The sequence below is a fragment of the Melanerpes formicivorus genome, unplaced genomic scaffold, assembly GCF_026170545.1.
Source record: "Melanerpes formicivorus ecotype bairdi unplaced genomic scaffold, bMelFor1.0.p_v2 SCAF_119, whole genome shotgun sequence".
In the NCBI taxonomy this organism is placed as follows: Eukaryota; Metazoa; Chordata; class Aves; order Piciformes; family Picidae; genus Melanerpes; species Melanerpes formicivorus.
The window spans coordinates 435,479-449,607 of record NW_027142471.1 but is presented as its reverse complement, the minus strand read 5'-3'; the positions used below and the strand labels follow the sequence as shown (position 1 = coordinate 449,607).

At 45.0% G+C, this 14,129-nt stretch overlaps 1 protein-coding gene and 1 gene segment (V, D, J or C); both read left to right on the top strand.

Annotated features, from left to right (window-relative positions):
• The window catches only part of LOC137456243 (M1-specific T cell receptor alpha chain-like), a 149,002-nt gene that overhangs the window by 56,048 nt on the left and 78,825 nt on the right, over positions 1-14,129 (top strand). The gene's annotated exons all lie outside the window — the stretch shown is intronic.
• LOC137456193 (T cell receptor delta constant-like) overlaps positions 1-14,129 on the top strand; it is an 89,275-nt gene that overhangs the window by 30,686 nt on the left and 44,460 nt on the right.

Below are 14,129 nucleotides of genomic sequence, written 5' to 3'. Positions count from 1 at the left end.
CACACACCTTCCTGAGCTAAAAGATAGTCTAGTGCAGGCCTAGTTTGGTAAATAGCTGTTTGCGTTTCAGTGTTTTGACTTGCTATAAGATTTAATGCAGCTCCAGTTTTATTTACAATCAATTCTATTACTGCTTGTAATCTAATTATCCGATTTAACATACAGATTGGGGTCCTGTATCCCCAGGAACCATCCTCTGCCCAAGGAGCAGGATCATAATGAGCAATAATCCTTTCAGGAAGCCATTCATTATCTTTCCAGTTGCCAATTTTTAATTCTCTTCTAGCCTGCCACAATCCCTCTGTTTCAGTATATAACTGAACACCTAGCTGCTCTCCCTTTGAAATAGGTAACAGAAAAAAGGTTGGTCTGATAGTCCCCAGGACACAGGAACCAGTCCAATTCCTTGGTAATTGCATATAAGCTATTTTCCCACAAATCCAATAACACCCATCAGCTGCCTTCCACCCTTCAGAAATCTTTTCCCCTTTAGTCCAGTCCTGTGCTATTGCAGGGATAGACAACAGATTTCCCCATTTAGTCCAGTTTTGGGTGGTAATGTCCCATCCATAGCCTCCTTCACATACTAAATGTCCTACCATCTTTTCAGGTTCTGAATTTTGCCAACAAATCTGCCCTATAGTGCTTGTTTGCAGTACCCATTGTTGTGTCCTATTTTCATTCTTTTCTTTCCATGTTTCAGGGTTAGAGATATTAGCTTCCATTGATTCCCATGGCCACCTTTCTCCTGTGTTGGTTCCTCCACATTGTGACCATTTGAGGCTGTGCCTTTAAGAAAGGGACAGTACTGGGGCACTGTGGCTGAATGCTTGGTAAACAAAAGACAGTTATAAATGAATTTCATTGGTAGATTGGTAGAATGCAACTTTAAGTTTTGAGTGCGACTGGGACTTTCCTCAGTTCGCTCTTCCCTCCTCCCTTTTCCAGCTCATCCACTTCTAGGCTCTCTGCCAGACTGACCTTGGACAGATAAGTGTGTGGCCTACTAACACTTTGCTTTAATTTATAACTGCTTTAATGTGACCGGTTGACGTTGTCCCCTTAAGAAAGGGAATATGGTGGACAGAAGTTGGTAAACGGAAAGAATAATCTAAACTAATTTCATTGGTAAAGTGGGAAGAAGCACCTTCTGAACTGGGAGTGCAGGAGGTATCCTGGGCACTCCGGCACTTTTATCTTTAGTCTTGCTTCCGCCTCTTCTTTGGGCAGCAGCTTTCTGTGCTGGGCTTTCTGCCAAGGCTTCAGCCTTGAAGCCGATAAGATACCAGGCCTGTATTAACTCCTTTCCAATTAACACGAAACTGCCTCTAACCTTTTTTTTTTCCTCTTTCTCTCTCTTTTCTGATCTACTCTGGGGAAGGGGGGGAAGAGAGGGGAGAGCGGAGGTGGGGAATCCCCTCTGCAAGGGGGGGGGTTACTCTCATTTCTGTGTTACTTTATTGTATATCTTTGTATATATTGTAAATATTGTAAATTTGTATATATTCCCCCGCATACCCTACATTGCTTTGTAAATATAAAGCTCCACTGCTTTGCTAATTCAGCTTGTGAGTTCTTTTTTTTCCCTTTCCCTTCAATTTTCTTTCCCTTTAGCTTACAAGGGGGAAGGGAGGAGGCTTCTTGGCCTTACCCTTCCAACCCACCACATTTAATTAACAACTGCTCTTTTTCTCTCTTTCTAACCCTCTTTGGGGAAAAAGGGGAGAGAAGGGGGTACGGGGGGGGAACCCTCCTCTGGAGGGGGGGGGATTTCATTCCTGTATTATTGTTCTTTTCTGTATATTTCTGTGTATATATTGTAAATACTGTAAATTGTGCATGTATATCCTGCATTCCCTAAAAATTGCTTGTAAATGTAGCATTCCCTTTTGCTGCTCCAGCTGGCTAGCTGTGGTTATTTTTCTTCTCTTTGTGGGGGGAGAAGGCTGGGCCTTTCTCTCTAACCCTTGACACACATACATAACGGTGACATTTAGAGCTTTAGCAATATTTTGCGTTAAATTTACAAATAAATTTCTTGCTACAACAGGAATTTCATATTTCACTCCAGTCTCCATTTCATGCTAGAATGAACGGAATACCAAGTGTTGAATTCTTGACTCCTTAGTTTGCTCCTGTACTCCTACGTCTAATATTACACCTGGATTTTCACCAGTCCCATAAATCTTTAACCCATACCCCTTTAAATCAGCCTTTTTCCAATTTCCTGGCTTGAAAACAGTCAAGTTTACCACATTGCACTGGCGAGATGTGCAATTTGGTTCTGCCTCCAGGCTTTTCAATTTTACTTCCAATCCTAACTTTCTACCCTGATAGTCATAGCCCCAGTTAGCGGTATCCCAACACACACAGCACCACCCTCGTCTTCCGCAAAGATGCAATGACTGATATCGAGCTGTTGGGCTAGGAACATAATCAGGATTTATGTAACATTGGTCTCCAGCCAGACAAAAGTATTTTGGTTGCTTACTATAATATTGTCTTCATTCTAGACTCCCACAGTTAGTATCTAAACCATCATCTATGGCATCACATACATCAAACATAACCAGTATTGGTTGACTAAGGTCTGTAAGTATTTCACTTTTACCAACCAATCTTCCCTCCTGATTATTCTGACTTCTATCCACTACTTATAAGGAACTTCCCTGGGGTCATAACAGACAACCTTATCATTCTTTTCCTTACACATATCATATTTCATCTGATTTTCATAACATGGGGTCATTTTTTCTCCTTTACATTCATAGATGCTATGAGAAACCAGAGTGTGTTGCCAGATATGTCCTTGGTGAGTAAGAGTTACGCACTGGCTACAATTTTGTGCTTTCTCAAGGGAAAGCACCATTGGGACTAAAATTAAGAGAGATCTGGTACAGGCCATCATAGCCCAATGCCACTTCCCAAAGGGGTTGCCTCCCTTGGCAGGCAAAACGTTGGCAATACTAATTCCTCTTCCGGTCTTACCCTCTCAGTTATATGTCTCACTCTGTTAGCCAGCCTCTTATCTCAGCCTCAGTTTTTTCCACCCCCAAGTCTCTTAACAGTTTAAAAATGTCTCTCGTTAGTTTACTTCCTCGATGTGCAGGGGCTATGTGACAAGTATATTCCCAATCTCCTGCTAATATTTCCCAATGCGAAGGGAAATAATTTTGATCTCCACAAAAAAGTTTTACTATTTCTACAAAGTCCTCCCCTTCCATTTCCAGAGTGTGCCTATCTTCTCTACACAGGGGACGTAACATTTGTTGGTTATGGTAGATGCATGACCATAGCTGTTTGCAGCTATAACAGCAACAAGTAATCCAAGTCGAATGCTCCCCTGGATGTTTTACACAAGTTACAAGATTATTTCCTGGTCCGACACACGTTCCCAGCTCTCTCCCGACTCACTATTCTCTACTTCACAAGCTGAAGCATATATTCTAGTTGAAGGTGAGGTTATATACAAGCCAGATCCTCCAGTTTGCCGAGAATTGATTTCTTATAAGGTAATCCCATAACTATATTCCTTGTGATATGCTACAGCAGTTTTTTTCTAACTCAAGTCCTGGTTCAATTCTGAACCATTTGTAAAGACTAGAGCGAATTCATGGATTTACTGGAGGCTGTGCCCAGTACACCAGGGTGTTATTTGTTTCTTTGCAGCTTTATCTTCAAGTTTCCAGGCGTTGAGTCTATTCTTCACCTAGATTATTCCTTGAGGGGTCCTTTTACCCTAGAAACATGAGTCCATCCTCTTTCAATAGTTCTTACAGCAGTTTCAGAAGTTAGGAAGGCAAGAAAGGGTCCCTCCCATTTGGGAGAAAGTAACCCTTCCAGACTTTAATTAACACATAGTCTGCTGGTCATATTTTATGTATTGGGAATCCCAAGGGTGCTGTTTGAGCTAATATCCCTTTTAATCATAATTCCTGAAGAGTTTTCCCTATAGTTTTTATATATTGTTGTCTAGTTGTATCTTCTATCATCAGGTGTCCCACTGCCACTCCGTGGGAATATGGTATCCCATACAACCTTTCAAAAGGGGAGATGCCAGGTCCAGAATTTGGCATTGTTCAAATATTTACCAAAGACAGAGGCAGACACCTTACCCAAGGTAATTTTGTCTCTATCATTAATTTTGATAATTGTTGTTTTAATGTTTGCTTCACTCTTTCTACCCATCCTGAACTTTGAGGATGCCACAGGGTATGGTACTCCCAGGTACTGCCTAGGGCTTCAGTCATCAACCTAATAGTCTTTGAGGTCAAATGTGTTCCCTGGTCTGAATCAAATACCTTAATAATCCCAAATCTTGGGATTATATGTTCTAGTATGATTTTTACTACTGATTGTGCTGTTGCCCTAGCAGTGGGAAAGGCTTCTACCCAGTGGGTTAGTTGGTCTTTCATTACTAATAAATCTTTGTATCTTCCTATTTTAGGTAATTCCATAAAGTCTACTTGCATCCTTTCAAAAGGTCTGTAGGCTGTTTTCCTTCCCTCTGTCAGGGTTTGTCTCATAGCCTTCTTATTTATCTTTTGACATATCAGACAGCCTTGGGTATCTTGTTTTGTTTTGCAGTTTCGAAGGTACCTATGCACCTGGGGTATTTCAAAAAATGATCACATAATGCTCTAGTAACCCAATGGGTGACCTCATGTAACCCATGTATAATTCTTCTAGGGTATTCCTTGGGTAATATTTCTCTATCATCTGGGAGTATCCATTTACCCTTAATTTATTTTGTTCCCAGTCTTCTAATTTCATCTAATTCACCAAAAGTATATTTTTTCTCATGAATCTCTTCCTTTTCTTGCACTAAATATGCTTTAACTGGCTCTTCTAAGGCTGCCCTTTTTGCTTCTTCATCAGCCAGATTATTCGCCCTTATCTGATACCCAGTTCCCTTTTGGTGTCCTTTCACATGTACTACAGCAACTTCCTTTGGTCCTTTTAAGGCCTGTAAAACTTGAGATATTAATTCCTGATGTATTAGATCGTTCCCTTGTGTATTTATTAATCCCCTTTCCTCCCAAATCTTCTCAAAGGTATGTAAAACTCCATGTGCATACTTGGAGTCTGTGTATACAGTTCCTTCCAGGCCCTTTAAGATTTCCAAAGCTCCGTACAATGCATGTAACTCACATGCGTGAGCTGACCAGGTAGGACTAAGAGAGTCAGATTCCTTAACCACCATCTTGATTCCATCTACTCTTGCATATCCTGATTGATGTTTTCCTTCTATAACCCTGGATGACCCATCTATAAAAAGTCTCTCCTTCAGACAATTCAATTTCCTTCAAATCAGGCCTTATTTTCCTTTGCAATTACCTCAATACAATTGTGGTTCAAATTATTAATAGGTTCTCCATATAAAAATTGAGCAGGATTTTGGGCACCTGTTACCCTTAAATCCAAATCTGATGTTTCCATTAAAATGGTCTCATACTTCAAAAGGCAACTATCAGTTAGCCATTTTTCGAGCTTTTTGTTGCAACACCTCTCTTATATCATGAGGGGAGAGTACTGTAAGGGTAGCTCCAAAGGTTAATTTTTAGCCTCTTCTACCAGTAAGGCTGCTGCCACTAATTACTGGAAGCAAGTAGGCCACCGTCGACTAACAGTAATGTAGCAAAAATATCTGATAGGTTTCTTGCTTCCTGCCCAATCCTGATTCAGTTCCCCACATGCAGTTTGATTTAGGATATTTATGAATCTCAGGCAAAGGCACTACTGATGCTTCATATAATACTTCCTTTAACTTTTGAACACTCTACTCGTCTTCATGAGTCCACTTCATTCGATCAGTGACTAACTTTTCATACTAAAGTTTTACCTTTTCACTGCATCCTTCTATCTATTGTCTGCAATATCCTAATAATCCTAAGATTGTCTGATTTCCTTTTTAGTTTTTGGTGGTGATAAGGATAATGTCCTAGATATCCTTTCTGGATCTAATTTCTTCCTCCCATTACTAAGCTAATGTCCCAAATATTTTACCTCATTTTCCACAAATTGTCATTTTGATCTAGACAGCTTTCATCCTTTTTTGTCAAAGAAATTCAGCAGTTCTATAGTTCCTCTTCTGATATCTCCCTGTGCTTGTCCAGCTGTCAACAAATCATCCGCCTATTGTGCAAGTTTTATGTCTGAAGATGATTGGAAGGTTGACAACAGTTTTTCAAGAGCTTGTCCAAACAAGTTTGGGGATTCTGTAAATCCCTGAGGGAGGACTGTCCACTTTACTTGTTGTTTATGACCATTCAAAGGATCCTTCCACTCAAATGCCAAATCATCCCTGCTCTGTTCATCGAATGGACAGGCCCAAAACACATCCTTTAAATCTATCACACTATACTAAACAAAACTTGGGGGCTTGCCACTACCGGGAATCATCGGGTCATAGTCCTTTGGTTTACTGCTCTGAGGTCTTGCACCAATCTATAGGACCCATCAGGCTTCAAAACTGGTAGAACGGGAGTATTATGTGGAGACATACAAGGCTCCAGGGTATCCTTACGTACTAACTCATCTATCATTGGCTTCAACCCTTCTTTTCCCTTAAGAGTAACAGGGTATTGTTTCACTCAAATTGGTATCTCTGGGTTTCTTATTTCAATTTTAATATGTGTCATATCTAATTTCCCTGTCTCTCCTGGGGTATCCAAGCCTCAGGTTTAATTTGTTCCTCATCCTCAAGGGTTAGTGCATAAAGCCTAACTTTCAACTCTCCATTTTCTATTCCTATCTTTATCCCTAATTCTACCATTAAGTCCCTTCCCAAAAGGTTATTCTCAGCTTCTGATATTAACAATAAATCCCCTAAAACTATCTTATATTTTGATTCCAATTCAATATTTTCAATAATGGGCACTTGGAATGGTTCTCTTTTTGCCCCTACTACCAGAGCAGGATTTTTCCCTACCCTGCATCCTTCCAGAATTCTTGTAGATTGTTCTGCTCCTGTATCAACTAAAAATGCTACCTCCTCCCCTTGGGATCCCACTTTCCATTTTATCAAGGACTCCTTTGGTGGTTTGGACCCAAGGAAATAGAGCCCCTGACACCCCTCTTCCTCCTTAAACATTTTTTCATCCTGTTCCCTTTTTCTGCAGTTTCGCTTTAGAAGTCCTTTCCTCCTGCAGCAGCAACACGTAGGTTTATCCTCACGCCGAGGAGTCCTTTCATTATTCCTGCCTGAAATCTGGGACAAACCCCTTGTGCTTATCTAAATAAACATTCTGGGATGTGCTTCTTTTTGTGCGTTCCTTGAATTGCAGCCACAAATATTTTTGCTTTTGCATTTTGTTTCTCTTCATCTCCTCTAACAGATACTCTCTGGGCTTCCCTCAGTAATGCCTGCAAACGCATACAGTATCACAGTATCACAGTATAACTTAGGTTGGAAAGGACCTCGAGGATCATCCAGTCCAACCTATCAACACAGACCCCATGACTAGACCATGGCACCAAGTGCCATGTCCAATCCCCTCATGAACGCCTCCAGGGACAGTGACTCAACCACCTCCCTGGGCAGCCCGTTCCAATGACGAATGACTCGCTCGGTGAAGAACTTCCTCCTCACCTCGAGTCTAAACCTCCCCTGGCACAGCTTGAGACTGTGTCCCCTTGTTCTGGTGCTGGTTGCCTGGGAGAAGAGACCAACCCCTTCCCGGCTACAACCACCCTTCAGGTAGTTGTAGAGGGCAATGAGGTCACCCCTGAGCCTCCTCTTCTCCAGGCTAAACAATCCCAGCTCCCTCAGCCTCTCCTCATAGGGCTTGTGTTCAAGGCCTCTCACCAGCCTTGTTGCCCTTCTCTAGACAAGTTCAAATGTTTCGATGGCCTTCTTAAACTGAGGAGCCCAGAACTGGACACAGGACTCAAGGTGCGGCCTAACCAAAGCAGAGTACAGGGGCACAATGACCTCCCTGCTCCTGCTGGCCACACTATTCCTAATGCAGGCCAGGATGCCATTGGACCTCTTGGCCACCTGGGCACACTGCTGGCTCATGTTCAGGTGGCTGTCAATCAGCACACCCAGGTCCCTCTCTGTTTGGGAGCACTCCAGCCACTCCGACCCCAGCCTGTAGCTCTGCATGGGATTGCCATAGCCAAAGTGCAGCCCCTGGCACTTGGAATTGTTAAATGCCATCCCATTGGACTCTGCCCATCTGTCCAGTCGGTCAAGGTCCCTCTGCAGAGCCTTTCCACCCTCTAACTGACTAACATCTGCTCCTAACTTGGTGTCATCTGCAAACTTGCTGATGACTGACTCGACCCCCCCATCCAGATCATCAATGAAGATGTTAAAGAGGACGGGGCTCAGCACTGATCCCTGGGGGACGCCACTGGTGACTGGCCGCCAGCTGGATGTGGCACCATTCACCACCACTCTCTGGGCTCGGCCCTCCAGCCAGCTCCTAAACCAGCACAAAGTGTAGCAGTCCAAGCCACGAGCTGACAGCTTAGATAGCAGTTTGCTGTGGGGGACGGTGTCAAAGGCCTTGCTGAAGTCCAGGTAGACCACATCCACAGGCCTCCCCACGTCCACCAGGCAGGTCACCTGATCATAGAAGGAGATCAGGTTGGAGAGGCAGGATCTGCCCTTCCTAAATCCATGTTGGCTGGACCTGAGCCCTTGGCCATCCTTCAGGTGCGCAGTTATTGCCGCCAGGATAATCTGCTCCATCACTTTCCCTGGCACGGAGGTCAGGCTGACTGGCCTGGAGTTTCCAGGTTCCTCCATCCGACCTTTCTTATGGATGGGGACCACATTGGCCAGTTTCCAGTCACCTGGGAACTCACCTGTGAGCCAGGACTGGAGGAAAATGACGGAGAGCGGCTTGGCAGCTCATTTGCCATCTCTCTCAGCACCCTAGGATGGATCCCATCCGGTCCCATGGACTTGTGAGTGTCCAAGAGGCTCAGCAGGTCACAAACTAATTCCTCATGGATTACCGGGGTACTACACTGCTCCCTGACCCCATCACCCAGCTCAGGAGGCCACTCATCCTGAACTCCTGCCTTGCTGTTAAAAATTGAGGCAAAGAAGGTGTTCAGGACCTCAGCCTTTTCCTCATCTTCGGTCACCATGTTCCCCTCCAGGTCCAATAGGGAGTGCAGGTTCTTCCTGCCCTTCTTCTTATTGTTAATATATTTATAAAAATGTTTTTTATTCTCTTTGACAGGGGTGGCCAGCTTCAGTTCCAGCTGGGCCTTTGCCTCACTAATTTTATTCCTACATAATCTAACAAGTTCCTTGAACATACCTCGAGAAGCCTTCCCCTCCTTCCAAAGGTGATACAGCCTCCTCTTCCCCCTCAAATCCTCCAGGAGCTGCTTGCTCATCCAGGCCGGTTGCCTTCCCCGCCGGCTCGCCTTTCGGCACGTGGGAACTGTCAGTTCCTGTGCCTTCAAGAGCTCCTCTTTGAAGTAGGTCCAACCATCCTGAACCCCTTGGTTCACGAGGGCTGGTACCCAGGGGACTTTACAAATAAGTTTCTTAAATAGGCTGAAGTTCGCCCTTCGGAAGTCCAAGGTGAAGGTTCTGTTGGTGCTCCTCCCTATCTCCCTGCATATTGAAAACTTCACTATCTCATGGTCAGTGCACCCTAGGCAGCCTCCCACCATCATGTCTCTCATCAGCCCTTTTCTATTGGAGAACAGCAGGTCAAGCAGAGCCTGTCCCCTGGTAGGCTCGCTGAACAGCTGTGTCAGGAAGCAGTCCTCCATTTGCTCCAGAAATCTTCTGGACTGCCTCCTCTCTGCTGAATTAAGTTCCCAGCAGATATCTGGGAGGTTGAAGTCGCCAACAAGGACAAGATCTGATGATCTTGAGACAGCCTCTAGTTGCTTGTAGAACAATTCATCAGCCTCCTCATCCTGGTTGGGTGGTCTGTAACAGACTCCAACCAGGATGTCAGATTTGTTAGGCTGCCCTCTGATTTTAACCCACAGGCTCTCAACTCCCTCATCTTCCACCTCAAGTTCTGTGGCAGAGAGTGACTCCCTAATATACAGAGCCATCCCTCCTCCTCTTCTCCCTCACCTGTCTCTCCTAAAGAGCCTGTAGCCCCCCAGTGTAGCACTCCAATCATGCGTGTTGTCCCACCATGTTTCTGAGATGGTGACTATATCATAGTCACCCTGATGGATCAGGACCTCCAACTCCTCTTGCTTATTGCCCAGGCTGCGTGCATGGTGTACATGCATCGCAGTTGGGTTCCTGACTTCTAAACTGACCCTACATTGTGCCCCTTGCCAGTCGTCTGTCTTGTCTAACTTCTTTCTAATGACTCCCCCAGATCTGGCCACAAACTGGCTTTTTAACAAGGCTTCTCCCACTGGAGAGGCAGGCTCTACCCCCGAATACATCTGTAAGCTCTTTCTCACTTGCTCAAGCCAATCTATAGGTGACTCATCTCTTCCTTGATGTTCACTAAAAGCTTTATTAATGTTTTGTCCTCTTGAGACTGCTTCCCTAATACCAGTTATTATCAGAGTTCAAAGATCTCTCATATTTTGTCTGCCCTGTTTGGTTTGATGGTCCCAGTTAGGGCATGCATTAGGCCATTTCTGGTCTCCAGGAGGCCCTGCTTGATTTTGTTGCTCCCACAAGTGCACCCATGCTTGCCTAATCATTTGTCTCTCTTTGGTTGTGAAGAGAATCCCCATAACACACTGCATTTCATCCCAAGTATAAGTATTGGGTCCTAAAAATTGGTCAAGTCTTTCAGAAACTCCTAGAGGGTCATACAAAAGTTTTCCCATTTCCCTTTTAAATATTCTGACATATGTATTTAGGGGAACACTTACAAATCTCATTCCCCCAATGTTCCCTCCCATAGGAACCTCCCTAAAAGGATATAAATTGCCCTTTAACTCTTTTTCAGATTCTCCTGAGTTGAACCTGGTTTACTCCTTGTTTGGGCAGATGGAGGAGAAGAAGATGGGGCTGATGGAACTACTAAATTTTCATCTTTCTCCTCTTCTGATTCTTCCTCATATGGAGGAGATAGATTTTCTATGGGTTCCCACGTTTTAGGGGACAAAGTTTCTAAAGGCTCTTTATCCTTATCTTTTTTATTTCTATCCTCTCTCCTCTTCCTTTGCCTCCCTTCCTGGAGAACATATAATTTTGAATATCTCTTTGCTGTTACCCAAGAGCCCTTCCACATATGTGCATAATTGCTTTCTTCTTGACTAAAAGGTTCCTTACTGTTCACATAGAGATATAAGGCCCGACACAGCAAATCATCACTTGATCCAAATTTTGGGCAAAATATAGGGTCAGGTGGAATGGGTTGTTTAGTCCATTTGACCATGCAATATTGAATCATTTTCTCTTTACTTTTCCCTTTGATTCCTTCCAACCATCCCAATATTGTAACATCCTTCCCAGGGGACTGTCATGAGGAATATCTGGCAAATTGCTCCCCAGTCCTTCCTTGAGGTCTCTCCTTGGACCTCCCGAGCCATGGGATTTACTTCCCTTCTGACCCATAGTCTTGGGGTTCAAGTATTCACTTTTAAACCCCGAATCCCAGCTGAGTTCACTCACCAATCTTTCCCTTGCGTTCCTTCACCAGCCAAGCCCCTCGTGGGACATTGGAACCGCAGTTAGAAGAACTCCACACTTGCTTTGCAATGAAATTGTGTCTCATACACACTCCTTTCACTCAGCCATTCCCTCCCCAACCAAGAGATACTTGCAGTCCGAGGTCCTCTCTTGGGTCTTCATGCGCACTAGGAATTAGAGGGAAAAAACCCTGCAGCTCGTCGGGAGCATACGTTCCTTTGTTTGATGGAATAGACTAGACTAGACTAGACTAGACTAGACTAGACCAGGTTGGAAGAGACCTTCAAGATCATTGCGTCCAACCTATCATCCAACACCACCTAATCAACTAACCCATACAACCAAGCACCCTGTCAAGTCTCCTCCTGAACACCTCCAGTGATGGCGATTCCACCGCCTCCCCAGGCAGCCCATTCCAGTGAGCAATCACTCTCTCTGTGTAAAACTTCCTCCTGACCTCCAGCCTGAACCTCCCCTGGTGCAATTACAGTTCGTGCCTCTCTGTAGATCGATCAAATCACTACAGGACAAGACCCACCATTAAGGTGGGGCCACCCCTCACAGAGGTCTAATATTTGATCAACCTTAACAGAGTGCCCACATTCTCCACCCAATTGTTATAAAAACTCGTAACCAATTCAGAACTGTATTAGCTTTATTGAAAAGGGTGAGCAAAAGCTGTAGGTCCCAGCGGCAAACACAACAGTGCTGGGTGCGGCGCTGAGGCTCAGCTCCACTTGTACACGTGCCATATACAGCAACCTACAGCTTTTTATACTTCATCCTCATCCATATTCAAATAGTTTCTTGGAAAAGAAGTTTCAGTCCCAGGCAGACTCCTCCCATGAGTTCAGCAACCTGTGCAGCCATGGTTGCACCCTGGGGGTCTTTTCCCTCTCCCTCTGGTGGTCGAGGATGAAGTCAAGCGTCTTCCTCGGTTGTGCTCCCGTTGTCCTGTGCACGCCTACTTATTCCCTGTTACATAACATCTTGTTGAGCTAACTTTTGCTGCACACAGCAGAACTTCCTGCAACTTTAGGCACCAAACTAACTTACAGCCATATAAGGTAACAGGTAATTCATACACATCCTGCTGTCTTGTTCACCTAGCACCAATCATACTTCTCACAGTCACCTGCAGTGGGATAGGGGAGGCAGTTGAAGGGTACAAGTGAGAAAACTCAAATGTAAAGAGTTTAAGCAATAAAGCAGGAGCTGCACTCCCAAGCCCAGTGACATAAGGAATTCATTCCTGACTACTCTTGCAGGCAGATGTTCAGCCACTCCCAGGAAAACAGACCTGCCTCACACGGAGCAGCTAATGAACAAGGACATCTGAACACTGAAATGTCCCAACTCCAAACATCCCCTTCCCTCCTCCTTCACCTCAGATTTATTGCATTGCAGAACTTCCTGCAGTATGGAATATCCCTTTGGCCAGCTGTGCTCAGCTCTACAGCTGCTGGGACAACAGGAGAAATGGAGAAGGCCCTGCTGCTGCGTAAGCACAGATCAGCAATAGCTGGGGTGTGAGCAGCATGGTTTGGTCACAAGAAATTGCAGCTGCCCATGCAGGCTGCAGTAAAGAAAGTTCACCAAAGCTGCTACTCAACACCAGCTGAGCCTGCTTTGAGGAGGAGGGTTGCACCAGACATTTATCAAAGGCTCATTACAGCCTTCTCTCTTCTACCATCCTAAGAGCAAAATTAGCTCCTCTTCTGCTCTAGGAAGGCTGAATGTATGGCATCAGGGCTGATGGCCAGCCAGAGCTTTTCAAGGGACACAGTTTTGGGATTACTCTTGTGTCCTTGAAGTTGTGACTGTGGGGTAGGCTTCCAGTTTTTCCTGCTGGACTCATGCACTGCCAACATGCTGCCACATACCCCCTGTAATTCTCTGCTAAGGCCTTTGAGTGTGATTGAATTCCCTTGTCTCTGCTCTGTCCAGGATTCCTGCCAGAATCTCTGCCTCCAACAAGAAGCTGTGCCCAGCAGTAGGGCTCTCAGGCTGCAGGAAGCAGCAGGCTGCCAAGTCCAGTGGGGCTGCCTATTATTGCCCAGCCTCCCAAACCCAGGCTTAGGATTGTGCGTGGTTGTACAACCTCATCGCACACGTATGGACCTGTGCCTGCAGCTTTAGACAGGAACATCACATAACAGGATCTAAGGGAAGACCATCAGAGTGTCAGCTCTCTCATGTAAGAGAAGCTCCAGTCCCATTATCACCTTCTTGGCCTTCACTTTTCTCTCTCCTGTATTCAAGGCTCTCCTGTGCTGGGGAGTGAACAAGTAGACCCTGTACCCAAGGTAGGTCCTCACCAGTGCCGAGGGGAAGGATCACCTCTGTGACCTGCTGCCAATACTTTGCAGGGGCACCCGAGGCACCATGAAAACTCTCTGCAAGAGTTCTTCATTCCTGGTTGTCCACCAGAACCCGAGGTTCTTTTCTGAGCTGGTGCTCTCCAGATGAGCAGCCCAAGCCTGCCCTGGTGCAGGGCTGGACAGAGCACAACGCGAGACACCGCCGTGCAGGACCTGGCAAG